Source organism: Ochlerotatus camptorhynchus, unplaced genomic scaffold (genome assembly GCF_037179485.1).
Source record: "Ochlerotatus camptorhynchus isolate MF236.1 unplaced genomic scaffold, CSIRO-AGI_Acam_v1.1 ptg000336l, whole genome shotgun sequence".
NCBI lineage: Eukaryota > Metazoa > Arthropoda > Insecta > Diptera > Culicidae > Ochlerotatus > Ochlerotatus camptorhynchus.
Window position 1 is genome coordinate 3,017,664 of NW_027040824.1, and position 22,359 is coordinate 3,040,022.

The 22,359-nt window shown below is 41.7% G+C and overlaps 1 protein-coding gene and 1 pseudogene across 2 annotated transcripts in view; one reads left to right on the forward strand and one right to left on the reverse strand.

Annotated features, from left to right (window-relative positions):
• The window catches only part of f (forked), a 470,851-nt gene that overhangs the window by 275,798 nt on the left and 172,694 nt on the right, over positions 1-22,359 (reverse strand). The window lies entirely within an intron of this gene.
• LOC135708857 (uncharacterized) lies at positions 865-21,379 on the forward strand (annotated as a pseudogene).

Genomic DNA, 22,359 nt, shown 5'->3' on the forward strand with positions numbered 1-22,359 from the left:
AACATTCATACAAGGCATTCGAATTGCCTTTACAAGGTAATTACCTTTCCAAATCCAATACCCCTGCTCTTTTGAGCTACGCGGTCTTCCGCTTTGCAGATCCGTTCTCTTCTTCATTTTCGCCATCGTTACGTCTACGATGTCTACGGAACGACGAATTAAAGGCCTCAAGACGCGCCTGAAGAGCCTGCTGACGTCATTCAACCTGATCAAAATGTTCGTGGACGAATACAACGAAGAAACGGATGCCTGTCAAGTCCCGGTGCGTTTGGAGCACCTGGTGAAGCTCTGGAAGGAGGTTAACGCGGTGCAAGTGGATCTGGAAACGGTGGATGAGGCCGCTGTAGACCAGTACCTGAAAGTCCGTACTGATTTTGAGTCAACCTACTACCGTGTGAAGGGGTTCTTACTTTCGGTCAATAAATCACCTGCTTTGGTACAGTCACCTAGCCCTCGTTCAAATGCGCAACCGACGTGAAGCTACCTGTTTTCTCTGGTCAACTCGATAGCTGGTTGAACTTCCACGACCTATTTGTCTCACTCGTCCACTCGTCGCACGAACTATCCAATATACAAAAATTCTATTACTTGCGGTCTTCCTTATCCGGAGATGCCCTCAAGCTTATACAAACCATCACGATCAGCGCTGACAATTACCAGGTCGCCTGGAAGTTGTTGACAGAACATTATCAGAACTCTGCAAGACTGAAACAGTCGTACGTAGATTCGCTCTTTGAATTTCCCTCGCTGAAAAGGGAATCAGCGACGGAGTTACACTCACTCGTTGAGAAGTTCGAAGCAAATGTGAGAGTACTGAAACAGTTGGGAGAAAGGACCGAATTCTGGGACATACTTCTGATACGAATGCTCAGCATAAGGCTCGACAACACCACTCGACGTGATTGGGAAGAATTCTCATCGACGAAGAATCAGATCACCTTCACCGACCTAACGGCTTTCATTCAACGAAGAGTCACGGTTCTACAGTCGATCAACAAGACAACTGAACCTCCTCCATCAACTTACACAAAGAAGCCTGTTCAGCGTCCCGTCACCAGCCATGGAGCCAGCCAGCAGAACTATCGCAAGTGTCTCGTCTGTTCCGATCATCATCCTTTGTATCAATGCGCAGTTTTCTCGAAAATGTCGGTAGAAGATAAGGAAAAAGATGTCCGTCGCCACCAACTATGCCGCAATTGTTTACGAAAGGGCCACCAAGCGCGTGACTGCCCCTCCTCCAGTACTTGCCGCAAGTGTAGAAATCGCCACCATACTCAACTCTGCCCCACCGAAGCTCCAGTCGCTGTGAACTCCAGGACTGCCGACGCCGCTCAACCGAAAGTTTCTTCTATCCCTGTATGCGAAGAACAACCGAGAAGCTCTGCCTCAGCCGTTACTGAACCCGTAAGCTGTTCGTCTTCTACATTGAAGGAGAAAAGCGTCCTGCTCGCAACTGCCGTGGTCGTCCTTGTCGACGACAATGGAACCAACCACGTCGCCAGAGCACTCCTCGATTCGGGAAGTGAGTGCTGCTTTATGACTGAATCTCTCGCCCAGCAGATGAAGGCCAAACGCACCAAGATCCACGTTCCGATTGCTGGTATCGGACAATCCTCAACGTATGCTCGTCACAAACTCCAATCTACTATTCGTTCACGCACCTGTGATTATTCTACCGCTGTGGAATTCTTGATCCTCCCGAAGGTTACAGTAAACCTGCCGTCAGCATCTGTAGACACCTCTTCCTGGGAAATCCCCCCGGGAATTCAGCTTGCAGACCCGTCGTTCTACGATAAAAGACCCGTCCAACTCGTATTGGGGGCAGAAATCTTCTTTGACCTCTTCAAAGTGTCCGGTCGGATTGAGCTTGGTGAGTCTCTACCGAATCTGGTCAATTCTGTCCTAGGCTGGGTTGTATCTGGAAAGACAACCGATACCCGTTCGACAAATCCCGTCATCGCTAACGTCGCAACAGTCACCGATCTTCATCGCTTAATGGAAAGATTTTGGACCATCGAAGAAGATAACGCCAGTACCTGCTACTCTGTGGAAGAATCTGCATGCGAAGAGCACTTTCGTCGGACAGTCTCTAGAACTCCCGAAGGTCGCTATGTCGTATCTCTACCAATAAAGGAAGATGTTCTCTCCAATCTCGGTGACAATCGTCGCACAGCTATTCGTCGCTTTCGTCTACTACAAGGTCAGCTCGCTAAGAACGACGAACTAGGCAACCAGTACCGAGCGTTCATGGACGAGTACTTTCAGCTAGGCCATATGGAGCTAGTACCAGACTACCAATCGCAACATCCTTCCTACCATTTGCCTCATCATGCCGTAATACGAGCAGACAGTACGACCACTAAGGTACGCGTGGTTTTCGACGCGTCTTGTCGCACATCGAATGGGCCATCCTTAAACGACGCACTCATGGTCGGACCCATAGTGCAAGAAGAACTAAGGTCGATAACAATGCGATCCAGAATCCGCCCTATTCTGCTCAACGCTGACGTGAAACAGATGTATCGACAGATCTTAACAGACCAACGTAGCAACAACCTACAGCACATCGTATGGAGCCCATCGCCTGATTCCCCTCTGCAGACATATGAATTAAAAACCGTTACTTACGGTACCGCCAGCGCACCATTTCTTGCCACACGCGTGCTCCAGCAACTGGCGGACGACGAGCAGCACGATTTTCCAGAAGCTGCCGGTATTCTTCGAAAAGATTTCTACGTGGACGATTTATTTTCCGGAGCGGACACAGTACAAGAAGCTATCACACTACGAAAGCAGTTGGAATCTCTTCTCGGCAGGGGAGGATTCGAACTGCGGAAATGGGCCTCAAACGAAGAAGCCGTTCTAGAAGATGTTCCGCAAGACAACCGTGCCCTAAAGACGTCCGTGGATCTAGACCGTGATCAGTGCATTAAAAGTCTAGGATTGTACTGGGAACCAACGACCGACCATCTCCGATACAAGATTGATTCACCAACGACCGATAACACCCCACTCACCAAACGCATTGCTCTTTCCCAAATAGCTCGCCTTTTTGACCCACTTGGCCTGGTGGGACCCGTCATCACAACAGCGAAGCTGTTTATGCAAGCTTTGTGGACTCTAAAGACCAACGATGGACTGATTTGGGGTTGGGATCAAGAACTCCCAACGCCCATCAAGGAACGATGGCTCGACTACATGGCTCAACTACCGCTACTGAACGCACTCCGCATCGAACGTTTCATTCTCTGCCCAAAACCTTCTTCTATTCAGCTGCACTTTTTCTCTGATGCATCGGAGAATGCATATGGAGCCTGTTGCTACATCCGATCCTCCAACTCCACCGGCGAAACCAAAACTGCACTGTTAACCGCAAAATCGAAAGTTGCTCCGTTAAAGCAACAGAGTATTCCTCGTCTCGAGCTCTGCGGAGCTCTCCTTGCTGCTCAGCTTTACGAGAAAGTGGCTGCATCGTTGAAACTCGCAACCGATACGTACTTCTGGGTGGATTCAACTATAGTTATCTGTTGGCTCAATTCTACACCATCGACATGGACTACCTTCGTTGCAAACCGCGTCTCGAAGATTCAACTTGCGACACAAAATTGTAGTTGGAATCACGTAGCGGGGCAGCAGAATCCAGCCGACCACATCTCTCGAGGATTACCAGCAGAAGATCTCCTACACGACGCACTTTGGTGGAAGGGACCTCAATGGTTGGCACTCGACAAAGAATGTTGGCCAATCCAGCAACCAATCAACACAGCAGACCATAAAAGCATCCCAGACACACGAAAGTTATGCGCAACAGCTGTTCCAGTCACCGACAATCCATCATTTATCGATCTGTTTGTCACCAAATTCTCCAACTACAACAAATTGCTACGAGTGACTGCTTACTGCCGTCGATTTCTGCAGCACTGTCAACGAAAATCGAGACCAACTACTACTACCATCACCGTCGAAGAAAAACAGCAAGCAGAAGTACAACTGATTCGCCTTGTGCAACAACAAACTTTCGCCGCCGAATGGAAAAATCTTCAGCAGTCCCAACCTGTATCAGCAAAATCTCGCATCCGTTGGTTTTACCCCTTTCTATCGACCGATCAGCTGATCCGCATCGGAGGCAGATTGAAACACGCACAACAACCTTATGACACCAAGCACCAGATTTTACTACCGTCCTCTCATCCCCTATCGACTTTGCTCATTCGCCATCTCCACGAAATCAACTTACACGCCGCACCGCAACTGCTGCTCAATGTTCTCCGACTGCGGTATTGGGTCACGGGGGCCAGAAGCCTTGCCAGAATGATCGTCCAACACTGCGTGATTTGCGTCAAAGCTCGCCCTAAGCTCGTTCAACAATTTATGGCCGAACTTCCCGTCGAACGAATCACCGCTACCCGGCCATTCACCATAACAGGAATCGATTATTGGGGCCCAATTTTGCTAAAACCACTCCATCGTCGAGCAGCACCAGGCAAGGCATACGTCGCGGTCTTTGTATGTTTCTCTACGAAGGCTGTCCATCTAGAGCTTGTGGGAGACCTAAGCACCACCAAATTCATCCAGGCCCTTCGGCGCTTCGTCGCACGTCGTGGGCTGTGTGCCGAAATCTTCAGCGACAACGGGAGAAATTTTGTAGGTGCCAACAACGAACTACAGCATCTTGTCCGAAGCAATGAGCATCACCGATCAATCACCGAAGAATGCGCCAACAACGGGATACGATGGCGTTTTAATCCTCCCAAAGCCTCACACTTTGGAGGTTTGTGGGAGGCAGCTATTCAGTCCGCTCAAAAACACTTCGTTCGAGCTGCGGGAACAATGAAATTGGGTATGGAAGACATGCAAACTCTGCTAGCACAGATCGAGTGTTGCCTTAACTCGAGACCGTTAGTACCTCTCAGCGATGATCCCACCGACTTCGAGCCCCTCAGTCCAGGACATCTCCTCACTGGATCGTCTCTGAAGGCCGTTCCAGATACTGATGTCACCACCATTCCATTCAATCGCCTGAGACACTTCCAACAGCTTCAGAAACTACTGCAACAATTTTGGCAGCGATGGCATATCGAGTATCTCTGCACTCTTCAAAGTCGCTCCAAATGGATAAATCCTCCAGTACACATCCAAACGGGCCAGCTTGTGCTTCTGAAGGAGGACAACGTAGCACCTATCCAGTGGCCTACTGCTCGGATCGTCGATTTGCATCCAGGGAAGGACGGCATTACTCGCGTCGTCACATTGAAAACACCAACAGGACAGTATACTCGACCGGTTTCGAAAATCGCCATTCTGCCAATTCCTCCTTCTGATATCCAGCGAACAACATCAAATGAAGCAGAAATCCATCCACAAACGTTTCCAACGAAGAGCACCTGAAATAAACAATTACAAGACAAGGGACAACAATCAATGCAAAACACCACCGCCAACGCAAGCATCAATTGACGTTTCTCATCACAACATCGAGTTGATCGACAATCGACGTGGGGACAGCATCATCATCTTGTACATCGATTAAACAGTCAGAATGCGATCTTCGAAGGGGCCAGTATGTTCGCATATGCGAGCAGAGACACCTATACGTCAGTGGGCATCATCGATCATCAATCTCGCCATCAAACTACCACTCCCCGTTCATCGATTATGGGATCGACCGTGCAGCAGAACTGTGCGTTTATTGACGTTTGTGCAGTTCCGACTGTTCCTTCTCTTTCTTCCGTTAACTGACAGCTATATAAGGAACCGCCGCAGCATAAATAAACCTCTTTGGTTGTTCTACCATCATATAGACGGAGCCCTTATCATCAGTGCCGAGTGGTTGAGACGACAAAAATTGGACAGTGAGAATTTCATAAAGTACAAAGTGAAATTGAAATAAATTTAAGTAAAGTTAATTAGTTTAAAGTTAATTAGTTTAAAGTTAATGAAAATAAATTGAACTGTGAATTAAGAAGAAATAAGTGAAGATCCTCCGAAATAATTATCTCAATCCGCTGTGGTTATCGACAGGGGTCTTTTTCAAAAACATTTTTGGGCTTAAATGAACCCAAAAATTTATTTTTGGACGTGATTTACACTAAAAAAAATCGAAAAAATTAAAAACTGATCTAGACCTCCCTATATAACATTTCGATACTAGTCTCATATGAAAGGGGCGAGCCTAAGATTTCGTTTGGTAGGTGTTTCGACTATACTGTTTTTTTTAATAATAAGATTTTCTTTCAGAGACACCGTGAAGAGAAGATGGCCTATCGATATCTGCCGGTAAAGATTTTTGATCACTCTTGTTGGATGAAAATTCCCGGATAATTCAAAGGGTATTGAATTCTACAAATAATTCCTTTTCCGAATACTGAGGAAAGTTTCATGTGGATTCTGAGAGGGCATTTCGTTATATGAATTTCTTGAGAATTTGAATGGAAATTCAATTTGAAATCTGTAGGGAATCCCATGGAAATATTTAGATGAGAAGCACAGGATATTTTTTGCAGAATATTAAGGAATTTCTACGATTCATTACAATTGGAATGATATTAAAACAACAACAAAATCAGCAGACTTGTTAAACATTCGAAGGGAATCTTCGGGATAATTCAAAGTTTATTTTTTAGGACTTCTGACAAGAAGTCTCAAAGGGATAATTTTCTAAGAAAATGCTTGAGTTCCGACATTTCTGACATAGAAACTAGTGGTAATGAGGTAGCCATTCAGCTGTATAACCTCAAAGCCACCTTGAACGGTTTCATGCAAGCCGAGATCGAGACGTCGAATAAAGTGCCACCGAGGCTTATCTTATGGATAGATTCGAGCTCGAGACGTCGTATTTTCATATCAAGGGATTCCTGCTCGCCGTGAATTAATTGTCAGTTATGTCGGATATTTTGATCAACGGTTGAACTTCCATGAACATGAGCTGATGAGCATCGAGAAAAGGCTTTACATTCGCTTGTTACTTTCTGGGAATGCTTTGTGACTGCCAGAATCCTGTACAACCCAAAATGCACCGCAGGGCAAAACGCCCGATGCTATTTTTCATAGCGTTCGCGTTTTTAGTTCATAAATTTGACAAGCCACAGAGCTAGTTTACTACTTCAATTAGCTTTTTGGCACAAAAAAAAAACAGAATTAAGAGTGGATGTAAGCCCAAATCGGGCGTTTTGCCTGGAGTGCATTTGTCCCCTGTTTTACCCTACGTCTAACGCAGTCATTATTCGAATGAGTAAGGGTTATATGGCTGAGGATCTCCGTAGTCGAGCATTTGCCGCAAATAAAAGGTCACCATCATATTCAGCTTTGCCAAGGTTCCTCTGCATGAAAGTCATCGCCTCGTCTCAATCGAAGGATAATTTAGGGCAACAGTATACCGAAAAACCATCAGCTTCTGTGTCAGCTGCACTTTCGCTGGACGTGGACAAATACAAAGTGTACTTCTTTCCTCAAAATTTGTTCAAAAATCATCACCAATCGATTCAGCAGAGTTTTTCCTTCAAGATGAGTTATAATATGTTACCCAGCCGAGATATTGAATTTAGTTGTGCTTTGGCTTATTATTGCCCACTGTGAACTGTAGTAATCGATGGATTACCAAGGTGCAGCAATCAGTTGAGTTGTGTGATCGAAACCCCTGTACGATACAAGCAATTAGTGAGGTCACTAATTGCGTTTACATTGATATTTTGATTTACTAAATTTCACGATCTGCTTTACCTCTCTCTGTACCTCATTGATCGTAGTCGCCGGTAACGGAACGGAACACGCTGCTAGAGCTATCTGCTAGACTTCCGCAATGAGTGTTGCTTCGCTACCGAATCCTTTTCGCAATTCGTCAAAGCCCAGTGTAAACATACCCAACTTTCCATCAACGAAATAGCCACGAAATAGTTAGTCTTCAAATTTCTTTTGAAGATCTGCTTGTCTGTCTGTGAATACTCAATCATCGTTGAGGTTCTCGTGCTGCTGATGGTCTCAATCGATTTACCCTCAGCCATTTTCGAGGCATATTCTTGACTAGTCTCGCATCTGATGGACCAGCCTCAGACTGAAATTCATGTTTATAAGGTGTTTAAAAAACAACAACCAGCACATCCTGCGTTCTGCCAAACTTGTCCAATCGATCTTATTTTAGATGCCCCAGTTTTCATTGAGCTTTTCAACGATTTTGGTGGAATAGAACTCGATCCTGGTTTGAAAACTGTGTTGAAAATATCGGTACCATCGCTGCTACAGTAATCAATTTTAACATGAAGAAATTCTGGTCCATCGTAGAAGATCGCTTTGCTACTCTGTGGAGGAAACTGCGTGTGAAGCGAGGTGTGAACTATCGGCACTATCGTCGAATCGTGTTTCGAACTTCCGAAGGTTGCTGCGCCGTCTCTCCGCCAGTGGAGGAAGATATTCAGGTCAACCTACTCGTCACTTTGGTTTTTTGCCATGTGATATATTTCTCAGAACGATGAGCTTTGTCCACAATACTGATAGTTCATGGGATAGAATCTACAGCAATAGATCACATCGCTTGTAACATTTTTAGTTTTTTTTTTAAATTATTTACTATCGGGCCTTATTACGGGTGTCACTTCACGGTGAAAACAAAGTGAAGTGACCAGTTGTCACTCACGGTGAAGTGATTGCCGTGTAAATCAAATGGGAATCACTTCACCGTGAGTGATAATTTGTCATAATTTGTCACAGACGACCCAGCGGCGGGCTGGAAGTGGAAGAAAATCAAAGACAGCTGACCTTGTGAAGGCCCGGAAGGTGTTGGATTATTTCAAGCGTAATCCTTTCGATTCGCGACGCGGCTCTGAAGGCAAAGTGTTCCACCTGGTTCGTTCAGCAAACCATGAAACGAACTGGGCTTCGTGTATTCAAGATCCGGAAGGCACCGAACCAGCGTGATCAACAAAACACGGTGGCCAAATCCCGCGCAAGGAAGCTGTATCGAGAGTGGTTAACGAAACCGATGTGTGTGGTTATGGATGACGAAACCTACATCAAGGCAGACGCAAAGCAGATACCGGGGCTGGAGTTCTACGTTGCCAAATTACGGTTTGATGTTCCGGAAGACATAAGGAAGAAGAAAGTGGACAAATTCGCCAAAAAAACCGCCAACCCCCCAAATTCACCAGAGATTCGTCCGGTGGAAAGATTTTGGGCCATAATGAAGGCCAAAGTTCGAAAATCGTCCAAGGTGTTTAAGAACGAGCTGGAGTTGAAGAAAGAATGGATGAAAGTGACCAAAAAGGTCGGCTCCACCATTGCACAAAATGTAATGAGGGGTCTTAAGGGAAAGGTGCGGGCTTTCAGCGATGGAAAGGAAATTGAATAAAGTAATTATGCCGAAACATAAGCCATATGTATTAGTTCATTCCCTGAAAGTTTCAAAAAAATCCGACTTAAAATAAATTTTTTGGCGAACACTTTTGTCTGGTGCATTTTTTTCGAGTACAGGCCTTATGGAAAAATAATGAGGTATTCGTTTTCGATGCAGATAAATCATACATATTTGCTTTTTTCACAAGAAGCCTCATTCAATAGTGAAGTTTCGCAATATTCGAAGCGTTCTAGGACCTTTCCCAAGACGCGACCTCTCATCAATCAAAATAGATCTTACATGAATCCTCATTAAATTGTGATGTTCCGCATCATTTGAAAAACTCTAGGATCTTATCAAGTATGCACCTTCTCGCCATCAAAATAGGTCTTCTTAATGAGAAAAATATGCGATGATACTGATATTTGACCATGCATCGGAACCCTGGTCCGAACCTTTTATTGATCCAATCTCAATCCGAGGTTCATAACCGTCCACAAAAAGAGCTTCAAGCCAGAGTTCGATGTGGTAGATCTTACATCCCGTAACTTACCATGTTATGGGGCACTATGCTTTATGCTATTCCCTATTGATTTTAAATTAAATAGTCTGCTGCCATTTGAGCAACTAAGTAGAATCAAATTAAAAATGATATTAGTGAAATTCATAAATTCCTCATTGTTATTAACGAGAAAAAATTATCATACTTTCAACTTAATTATATTTTCAAGGGTGGCGATAATTTTTCAAAACATGGTTTCGTACGACACTGTCACAACTAAAAATAAAAATGTTCGAAATTTTCACTATGTTTTTGATTTTTGACTTAGATGTTATGCCTTAACTCCTTTGTTTTGCCAATAAAACACTAGAGAATTGTTTAAGATCTTGAAGAAAATGATATCAGAATGCGGAAGAATTATTTAAAAAAAAAATCAGAACAGTAAACTTCGCAATAGTTCAAGGCACATATAGGAAATCTTTCAAATCATTCTAATGGTCAGAAACCATGCCCCGTATTCTGATTAGCTACAGGAAATGGATCTGAATTTATAAATTTCTGTCTAAACTTCTGTCATTTTTTTTCCATTGAATCATCATCATTTTTTAGACATAAAGAATACAAAATTTGTTCAAAGTCACGGCGGGCGGATTTTTTGCATCAGCAAAAAAAAAACATGAAAATTATATTGTAATCTAAATCGTCAAATCACAAGCAACCTTCAACCGGCAGCTGCAACTTTCTTCTTTTGTCGTGTGAAATTTGAAGCTTCAACACAATAGAGCACGTTTGCCGCTTTTGGATGAAGCTCCCGTGTCTATCGATGTGCCTGTCCGTTGCCATGGCGGCAAAGCCACTCATCTTCATCATCATCATCATCACCATCACGTGCTTGCTGACGTTTAGTGTAAATTATGTTTTGCCAAATCATCACTTAACCTATCTCTCTGGCTGTTGCTTTTTGCTTTTCCCATCACCGGTCTTCACTGGGCTTTCAACTTCAAATGTCTACCAACTGGCAGCAACGATTGCATCCCATAAAATAATTATGGAGCATGTGGTTTAGTGGAGGGGAACTTACTCTTGAAGAGAAAGGATTCCCCGATGTAGACGAAAGACGAAGGCACACCTGTGCAAAGCAAAGAGTTCACCACTGACCCATTTGCTTGGTGAGACTTCATTTATCAACACAATTGACCTTGAAGTATTCAAATGATGGGCGGTTCTTCGAGAACCATATGGAATTCCGTTTAACAACTCCGAATCGGGTAATTAGGTTGATTGATCCGTCGATTGTACGTTGTATGCGTTGGATAATAACAAAATCAGACTCACGTTCATTGGAAAAAAGCGTATAATAGTTCAGCGAGTGGTAAACATACCTGAAAAGAGAATAAGAGAAAAACATCGTTAATTAGTGTTGATTAGGTAGATAAAATACCGAAAATCTGTAATGCAGCAGTTATTCTAATCATATTTCATTGTCTGCAGAAATATACAAATTGATGTTAACATTTCCAGAGATCTTGATGAAAATCTTTCGGTCTTCGTCCGTCGTTGCGAGAAAAATGCAAACCAGCCATTCATTCACAGCCTTCCCCGATAAGCGAGATAAGCCGGACAGCTCAATCAGCGAGCAGCGGACCTCGTCCAAAACCGTTCATTGCACTGAAAGCAACTGTGTAATCGAACTGAATCAGGTAGGGAAGGCATGGAAAAACATTATCTTTCGCAGATTTGACCATCACACGACCATGGTTTTGCAACAGAAGGCAGCTTAAGCTTGTAGGTACTACCTTGTTTCGCTCTTGGATGTGGTTTTATTTGTTACGGTTGTGCTGATTCTGATTACTCGTGCACAGTTTTCCGTCGAGGGGAAGCAAAATTGAAATCAGCTTCAGAGAACAGAAAAGTTTGCCATCCGAGAAGAGGGAAAAAACTTACAAACCTTACCGTTGTTCGATCGGTTGTTATTTCTTATCGTAAGATGTGTAAAAGAAACACGGTTGCAAAATTTGCGAAACATAACTGCATTGCGCAAAAAATCAGAGATTATGTTTTGTGTATGACGTAAAGTTGGCATTGACCATATTTCATACAAGTTTTACCAGTGAGCACTGTGCACAGTGAGCATAGTAGCCTGGATTGAATAGCCCTATTCTTCGTACCAACTGCACCAATGTTGCCTGCTCACTCTGGGTTTTGATAAAGATCGTAGCGCACTACCCATGCATCCGAGAGGAGGTGTCTTCGGCAAAATTTTTCAGGTGTATAAGGGCTATCTTTTGACATAATTAGTTAAGTTCCATGTCACCGTGATAGCGGAAATGCTTCACCAAACCCGAGCGTCTGTTCACCATAGAGCTGCAGCTCAAAACGGCGTCTCTTCTCCATGTTAGGAGTGGCTGATCACCGTCCTAGTGTCAGCGTGGGACTCTAAACTGAGATGTGCACGATAATTCTCTGGCGAGACAGGGGGTTGGGGCAGGCCCAACAAGTTGCCCTGAAAAAAAAATATAAAGTTGCAAATACCGAAGAAAGAAAGTCAGATCGGAACAATCGGCGGAACATGGTTCTGTGGCCATGGATCGAGTAGAGTGGAGACGGCTTTTTTGGACAGCAGAGGACATCAAGGCCTTAGCCTAATTGGTAAGGCAAGTAAGTCAAGATCACGCCGTTCAGATGGCGCAATACATTTTTTATTGAAAATGTTGTTTGTTTGATGATGGTGATGGTCCCACCTCTTACCCCTACAAATGTTTGAGCTGGAAGATTTATCTTTAAGATAATTTAATATTACATTCTAACCAGATTATCAAACAAAAACGAATTGGTTAAAGTTACAGATATAAAATCTCTTGAATTTACAGTTGCTTTACAGCGATATAAATGTAAAAAAATCTTATACATCCACCTCTTAGTTTGCCTTTTTGTCCACCTAAAAAATGTATACCCCCGACTTTCAATCTACTAGGAAACTTATTTCTAACTCCAGATACCTTCCAAATAAGCTTCATATTTGCATTTTGCAGTCCTCTAGTATATCCGTAATACGTGCGCGAGGCTTAAACCTTTGTAGACTACTCAAAATTATTTTTTATAAACTACTGAACAAATATAATCAAAATTGGAATAAACGAGGTCAATTCAAGTTCTACTGTGCCTGGAAATAGGCGTATATTCATCTACCGTTTGTTTTAAATCGAAAAAAAAAAACAGTTAAAGGCTTCAAATGATTCGAATTATAATTATCACGCCAATTAATATTAAAATCACCAGTATATTTAATTTACTAGAATCAAGGAATATCTTGCACCAGTTCTCTAAAACTTCATCAAAACGCTGGCCACTAGAACTGGGATAATGATACAAAACACCATAATTACCTATCTTCATGCCACGCACAACTGTAATGCCCAAGAACCAGTTATCACCAATAACTTCGTTGATAATAGCAACACTGCCAGTGTGTCTAGAACACGATAAACAAGCAGCAACAATATATCCCGTAATACTTCTTCAATTTTTACAATATCAGTTTCAGCTAACTAAAAGTAGTCATTGTTCCTCATCAATCTGACCGTACGTAGTTTGTTGACAACTCCGTAATATTAAAAAAAATCGGATTGATTCACATTCCTGGAACTTGGGTGCTATTTATTGAAACGCTAGCTGTTAATGTTGGATAATTAACCCCCCCCCCCCTCCCACAAACAGTTTACGTACTTAATGAATTGAAAAAAAAACTATTGAGCACCGAGCCTACATTTTCCTTTTTCGCTCATATTATGTGAAACAAACATTTATACGTATCTACATCGACTTCAGTTACCCAACACTAAGCTTGTTATAAGTGAAGCGTGGATTTTCAAACATGTTGACAACTTTTACATCTTTTATTGCGATGTCTTGATTTCGACGTTTTTGGTAGTCAATGAAGACGTCGGAGGAATACTGATCACTTATGTTCACTATTTTCAATCTTGGCACCGAAGTGAAAACAGCAGCACTATTGTTTTCACCCAGTTTGCTTTCAATACAATTTTTCGCATCATTTAAATTAGCTCCTGTTGCAAATTCAACAATAATGGAGCCATCTTTAGCCTTCCTAAAATTATTGATTTTGTGTGTTTTTGGATCCAACTGTGTTTTCAAAAACTTACGAGTGTCTTCGCAAGCTTGATTGGACTCTTTCGGATTAATCACAATGACCGGACGAATCTGACTATTAATTGATTTGTTACTGATACTGATTTTATTACTTGTACTAGCTCGACTACATTTGTTTACAACATCCACAAAACTCGCATTATCTTCAAAATCATCATCGTCATTATCATTATTTTGGAATTTACGTTTTTTTTGCGCCTGGTATTTTGGTCCGATTCCGACTGAATCGTCCAAACTAATTTTTCAAGAAGATCTTTTTTATGTTCATTTCCTTCCCGCTTTTTAAGGTAATTCTTCTAAGTGTTCAAAAATGGCTGTCATGATGGCTGATAAGCTATATCACTTCAAGTTTTCTAGATCATAAATATCGCAAACGAGGAGTTCTAGTTTCATTGTTGTGTGTTTTACGGGAGCTGATATTTGCGCACTTGAAATTTCGAGGTTATAGTAAGGTCAATCAAAGATAAGGATTCCACCAAGGGGTATTCAACTCTGCACACCCTAATCTGTGTCGCAAGTTTTAGCTGTGCCGATAGCTATGCCAAGCACTGTACCAAGCGCTGTGCCGAACGTGCCAAAGTAGGCGTGAAGTGTACCACTCAAGGTGTCAATATCCCATGAGTTTGGCAACCCTGAAGTTATAATGACTTTTGTGATTGTATTTACATTTTCAATTTGAACGTAAGTGAAGCGGGCAGTAAAAGAGCAACTGGAAGCCATCTAACTAATACGGTATTGATGCAAATTCGACCCGTCCAAAAGAAACGTGTGCAGAAACGAAGGTATAACGGTGGACGAAATTTCCTCCAGCGAAAGTTCAATCCCACCCTATAAACAACATCCTCGAACCAATTCATCTAACCGACTCAGAAGTACGTGACCCAAGACAATAACCTGTCATTTATAATGATGTCTCCTGCCACCACCCAATTACACAAGATCACGCTCGTATGCAGTGGTAGTGCCTTCCGCAATGTACTGCACCCAACCGGGGAATGTAAGATTCGCTTACAATTATGTGGGATTCATCCTCATAGGATGTTAGTGGAGACCGCATGAACCGAGGATGCGATATACCTAGCTGCGGTCCAATGCAAGAAAAAGCAAACACGAAGCGCTAATTTCCTCTCATACTCGACTTCGTATGCTTTTTCTGCTAGAGAGATTCGAGGCAAGTGTGTGCGTCGTTTTACAATGTTATAAATAAAAAGCTTACTGGTAGTCGAAAGCGTAGATGGAAAACGAAATAAAAAAGACAAAAACCATTAAATCGCCTGCAAGGTCAACTTCTAACATTCGCTGCGATTTTCATGAACAGAGGATGATAGGAAATCGAACTAACATTCATTGTAATAAATTTTTGGTTTGCGTGTACCAACGAAAACCAATGGTCAATGTATCACCGATGAAAACCATCAAATAGGGGAAATGTATGTAATGTCGGCCTGAATGCCCCTAATTAGGGCCCATACATAAATTTAGCAATCGACTAAATTTTCAATAGCGTCCAAAAATATCCATTAGTACTGTCTCAATGACGCATTCATCTGGATAAAATGGATAAATAGCTTGATAAAATGATTTTTAGCAATGGGCCCAATCTTAGATCCAAAGGCCAACATTAGAGCCATTTCCCCTATCGCCCACTCCAGATCAGTCATACTTCGGATATGGTTTGTGATCTAGATAAGCTTCGCATCTGCAGTTCTACCTTGACCCTGTGGTTGTTGTTGCTCATGAGCACACCCATGGGTTCTTGCCGACCAGCAAGTTGCTTAGTGTCGTCATGCGGGAACCACTGATTCTACCGAAACCCTTTCTACCGCGACTTTAATTTATGATATTGAGTACTGGCTTTACAAGGAAGGAAGGAAAGAAGGATAAATCTCTTAAAATTGTTAAAATAATTTTTTAATGAAATTTTAGAACAAGCTGCGTTTACTGTGCAAAAAATAATAAGATCATGAAAGCTCCAAAGAACTGCTTATGTTAAAAAGGTTGGCTACCAATTACATACTAAAAAGCTTATCTCTAAGAGAATAATGAATACATCGACCATATAAAATTTCAGTTTTAAACAGTATAGAATTGACCAAAAATTCCCATATTAATAATGTCAAAAAAACCAAATCAGGTTATCGGGTTTTGGCTATCAAAACAAACAGACAGCATGCTTACAGTATAAATCTGAAAACTGACAGCATATTGTATTCAAATGCGTGGTAATATTTTTCAATCCGGCATTTTCCGGATTAACAGGGTCCAGAATTTCAAGTCGTCCAGCTGTCGAGTGTCGGATAAGCAGGGGAATAGTATAGTAAATTTCAGCTATTGGAAATCTCTTTTCAAGTTTTCGACCAAACAGCATTCGGCCAAACGACCCATTCGGCCAATCGGCATTGGGCCAAATGGAATTCGGCCAAACGGAATTCAGTTAAATTACCGGACACCGTTTGTCTTACGGGCCAATGCTACCTTGTTTCAACTTGTTTGTAAACTCTTCCGAGGACGTCAAAATGTCACAGCCTAATGAAAATGAGATATTCTAAAAATTTGGTCAATTCCACGAAAAAACCGTTTTTATAAGTTTTTACGTTTGAAAAGTGCAATGATAAAGTTTTAAAAAAATCTAGGAAATGTTTACTTGAATGATATCTCGAGAAATACCTAGAATACCTTTTTCATTCGATGATTATATGGCGCAATTTGCCAAATAATGAAAAAATCATGGATACCGTAATGCACCAAGATCCGGACACTTTTAAAAGTTAATGATCAAAGCCTACCATGCTCAAATCAGCACGTAAAGTTAATTAAAAATAAAATGTCCGGATTAACCGACGGCCCAGTATTTGGTGCATTACAGTACTTGTGTGTACCATAAAAGGGGCAAAAACGGGCAGCTCAATTTCTGCTAACATGTTCCTCAATGCTTTCTAATTGTTATTCTGAAAAGAACTAGACCAAGGCTTTTTTGATACACGATGTAGAAAATAACTGAAAATGTCATCAAAAAACCAGATTTGATACGTTTGATACGATGTTGTCTCTTCTTGATATTCCAAAATTATCAGGCTAGTCTTAGGACGAGGTGAACATAGTAATTCTATGTTAACTTCAAACTTCAAACACCCGGTGATAAGGATCTACATTAGAATAGACTGAGTGGGGTGGAGCAAAATTGATCGATGATCAAGCTCTCGTGAGATTCATCCTCAAATAATAAACAAAACAAAATGTCTAGCTGATTTAGATTTATTCTGACAAGCAGCAGTATTTGACTAATATTGTCAATATATGTTTTGGGTTTTTACGGCAAAAAAAAAAAAACTAAAAGGGACAGCCCTATGGGGTTGTACGCAATGGTGACGTAGGACTACGTGGTCTTATATAATAAATCTTATTTGTTAACTGCAGCAGGAGATTGTGTTTTGCGTAGGAATAGGAATTTGAGCGGGGTTCTCTCTGGTTATACTCTTTAGTATGACGTGCTTGAAATAGATGGCCCACAGCGACTCACGAAGAGCTACTGATTCCGATCAATAGCAGTGCGGCTTCTTCCTCCTTCTATGGATGCTCATGTGGGCTGCAGCTCGCTGCTTGCAGGCAGCCTTTCGTTGTGTACTGGAGAACACCACCACTCACCATGCGGTGATTAAATAAACTCCGTTTGGTGAGACCGGCTGGAATACAACTTTGAAATCTGTATTAGGGAAATCGCTTTTCGCAGGCAATCGGTGATAATTTTACTTATCATTGCAACAGTTCCACATTCGTGCAATTTTTAATAGTGACATTTTGAAAAATGATAAAGTCTTATATTTAGATGCGTAGGAATATTTCTGATCGATTGGTGATAAAATTATTGAAATTGGTACAGGGGAAGCTGAGTTATTAACGTTCAAAATCTTTCATAATTTTGTTACATGTTCCATGTTCGGTTTTCACAAAGTGTACCACCATATAGAAATCACAGATGTAGTCCTACGTCAAAAAAAATTAAAGGGTTGTGTCTTAGACATGACCGCAGTATGACGTAGAACTACGCAAAATTGAGGTATGTCATGTATTTTTGACTATTATATTTTATCTTAAATTTTTCAAGTATTTCAATGTTTCGATTATGATTCAATGTTGGTTCAATTATTTTTCCTGGAATGTAATATGTTATGAATATTTAAACAAGCCGTTATTTAATTTTGGAGTAGCACCCCAGTATAGTCCATGCATGTTGTGAGATAAAACCATAAAAAAATTACCAAAAAATACGTTAATTTTTTTCAGTAGCTCCACCATTAGTTTTAAATTAGGTCTCTGTAGCAGAGAAGATTGAAGGTTGCATTTTATGATAACACAACAGGCAGTCATCAGAAGAATCAGAAGACGGTACTTTCAATATTGAACAAAATGTTGGTTCATATGTCAGCGTTTATATGTTTTGGATAGATAATTCCCACGTTTCGAACTAGTTGCACCCAGTCTCCATCGACCCCATCGCGGGTTGTCAAGCAGTGATCCCCCTCTAGGGGTGTTTTCATCTGTGCTTATTTGCTAGCGCTAGATTACTAGCCAACTAGCACATGCTGGTAGACTCTAATGCCCTGCTTACATTATGCTGGCTACTTTTTTACACAGTACTAGTAAATCCGCATAGATGTAAACACCACATTAACTGCTGACTTGCTTCTGCTTGCTTCAGGACCCAATGCCACGCCATCCGAAGCGGTAATGAGCAGAAGCACGACAGCAGCGCTGTTTTACATCTTTTCAGGTTCAAACAGAACGATGTGCAGCCAAATAGTACTCGATTATGATGACTGGGTTTGGGGAATACGTTTATTTCAGAAAACAGAGATAAAATTATCATTTGCGAATTTTTCAAAAGTGTTCAAAATTTGAAAACTATTTGTTTCAGCAGATTCGTAAAGTAATATCCTATCGATGGGCGTATTTGGATTTTAATTTCATTTATGAACGACAAAGTTATAAACGTTCAAAACCTAACACTATTTCACCATACATATTTTTTGATTTGCACCCCAGTATAGTCGACAAAGACGTAGTTCTACGTCAAAATAATGTTCATACAACGGAAAGCTCATCCCGGGAAAGCTACGAGTATTCGGCCCAACTCCTACTAAACATAGAAATTAGTGAATTTTTTTACAAACAATGAACAATGAATTATCGTCTCCGTAAATCTAACGTAACTGAGTCTTCCAAATAAACGAACTAGATAAAAAAAATCAATACATGAGCTTGTATTTGTAAATTTAACAACACTGTCACGTTCGTCATGTCAAAGAAATTGATTAAATTTCAAAGAAAATTTCTATTATCGTTTTCTCATCCGGTGATAGTGACTTAAGAACCTCTACTAAAATCGAGAGATCATTCATTGAAATGGACAACTAGACATGGTCAAAACATTGAGTTTTATGTTGCACTGGATTTAAAATCCTCAAAATGAACGTTTTGACTCACTTGAACTTTTACCCCACCTTGCTTAAGTATTGATGCGGACATTTGTCAGAGGACCACACACAACAATTCTTATTTCAATTCACTCTATTAGCTGGTACACCCGAATCAAGGCGGATAATCAAAGGTGCCGCAGAAGGAAGCACTGTTAGTTTGTTTACTAAAATGAACTCTAACGATTGTATATGGCAAGTTTTGATATAATCAATCCTCCTCGTGTTTATTCGCGAAGTTCTCTTCTCTTCGTTTGTGACCAGCATACACCTTCCGGTCGTATGAAACAGGTCCAAATCTGTCCAAATCCTATTTTTTTTGTTTGGCACCGTTTATGGCAAAACACTGAACTTTTCATGAAAATTAACGGCAAATAACTCACCAACACTAGCGGACCGTGAGTTCCAGCTCACCTACAGTCGACTTTGCCAACCGCGCTTCTCCGGTGTCGGTCCACTGTAATTAGTTTTTTGTTTGTAATCGAGTTTGTAATAACAGGGGTTTATTCTTAGCTTTCTATCCCTAAATTTGTGTTGTGTGCATTTCTCCCCTTGAAAATGGAGCCAGAACTTACTGGTTCGTTTATCGATGCTTCGAGAGACTATATATACACGGGGTCAGATGGAAAGTTTTTCCCATATGTTGCACCTTCGGTTTATGATTTACCTTAGGAGCAATGAGAAGTCCATCATGTTCCAGTCGCATGCAGGGCGTACTTAACTGTTTTGTCCGGTCTGCGCGCCAGATTCAGAACACTTCAGAAAACGCTTCCACGGTGAACAACTCATCCGTGCTGACACGTGTATTCCAATCCTTATTACGAGCTGTACTCAAATGTGGACAGAATCATTGCTACAGAAAACACGCAACTGTGTGCTGCGTACAAAACCGTGGCCAGACGAAAGGTACCCAAATCGTTCAAAATAAAGCTATTGATGAATCTGTTCCCGGCGGCTCACCGGCTGCCAAACAAGAAGTACACTAGCACAGCCCAAGTAACAATTTTGGTTTTATAAGGGTTCTGTAGACCATGATTTAGACTTGTAGCATGCTTTAAAACCTCCATAAAACTTGCAATGTTACTTGGGAGGGGATCTCTACGAAAGCATGAACGAAAAATACTTCGAGATTTGTGTCAAGTACATGGACTTGTCGGAAGCCGGAGGTAGTCAGCTGCTGAACTTCGATATCCTGATCGACCGAACGCCGATCGGAGAGAGACAAGTCAGTCAAAAGACTGTTCCTTTCCGCGCAATGAAATCCAACAATGAACCTATGGTGATCAATCTCACAAGCATTCGGACAAAGAGCTCTGTGCTGTGAACGATTCTGACGATGAGCGAGCATCGATTGTCTCAGGTGGGATGAATCGGCGTACGAATTGGTCAAGTGGATCTGTAAGTAATCCCTAATACATTTCGTATGGTTATTTTGCTTAACGATGTGTTCAGGGTATCATCCAAACCATTTATATAATAGTTCTACCATTTGGGTTATCGTTCCGTTATGATATTTTTTTTATTAGGGATATTACCATTGCTAGCATGTTTCAAGTGTCATCTGGAGAGGTTACCGGAGATCATTCCATAGTGCCATCGTCTCAGTCTGAATCATCGCAATTGACGGAACTGCCCAGCTCGGTGAACATAAGCTCTCAATCTGTTGCTCAATCGGTAGCAGCTGAAATTACGATCGGCGACTGTTCTGAGTGGACAGCCATATATTTCCAGCAATCGCGTGCTATCCACCGACAGTCACCGAAGGCGGACGATCACCAACAAGCGGGCCCAAGCAATGTCAAGCGCCGACGAGTACGTCCGCGAGGACATTTATGACGTGTGAATCCGACTCCTCAGGAGGTTCTAGAAAACCCCATTGGCCGTCTGCCGCGACTCGACGGTGGTTAAGTTCGTTCCTGTGTTCTACACATTCTTAAATATTTATATTTGTACAAGGGGCTATTCTAACATTAATGAGAAAACGTAGAATAATCAGAAACCCGCCTTGCACCCGACTGCTGAATCGGATGTAGTACTTTTACCACGCCAACAAGAATAGACCTAACGGTCTAACGGTGCCATACGTGGTAACGATTGAACGTACAGCAGCTAAATCTGCCCTGCATTCTATTTCCCCCATTTTTTCACTGATTATACTAGAGATCATTTAACTACCAGCTGTATCTTGATGTAGAACACCTTTACCTTTGCATTATATGCAAAGCAAAAAATCTATGGCCCTGTCCATATACCACGTGGACATTAGGGGAGAGGGATGGTAAATGTCCACGCTCCATGCAAATTTTCAAAAAAAAAAAATACGAATGATTGTCCACGGAGGGCACGGGCGGGGGAGGGGGGACGTGCTAATAAGTCTAAAAAACTGTCCACGTGATATGTGGACAGCCCCTATTATTAGTTTTGCTCCACTAGACTCACTCAAGTGTTGGTGCCGATACGTAAGATTCATTTGTATTAACTTTTCTTATGCTCTGCTTGACCACAAGATAGCCGGAGGGTTTTCTATGTACATTATTTTAAAGATAATTGATAGTTTTTGCTTCAACTCACTATTCGTAATTGTGCTGAAGTTGTTAGGCTCATCTTCGTACGTAAGGGTGAGTTGCTGTTTTCCAGAAGGATATCGTGACGGAATGGAATTTTCTAGCGTGCGGTGGTGGTGGCTCTTTAATGAGAAGAAAACAATGTACTTTCACGTCATTCGAATATGATGTGGATGCATTGAATGTATTCCTGGAAGAGAAACTCACGGGCAAACCACATGCAGCTATTGACCGTTAATTATTCCAAGGAAAAAAGATGAAAAATTGAAATTGACAACCGCAAAACAAGCAAAGAAATAATCATCTTATTATGGAAGTGCTTTT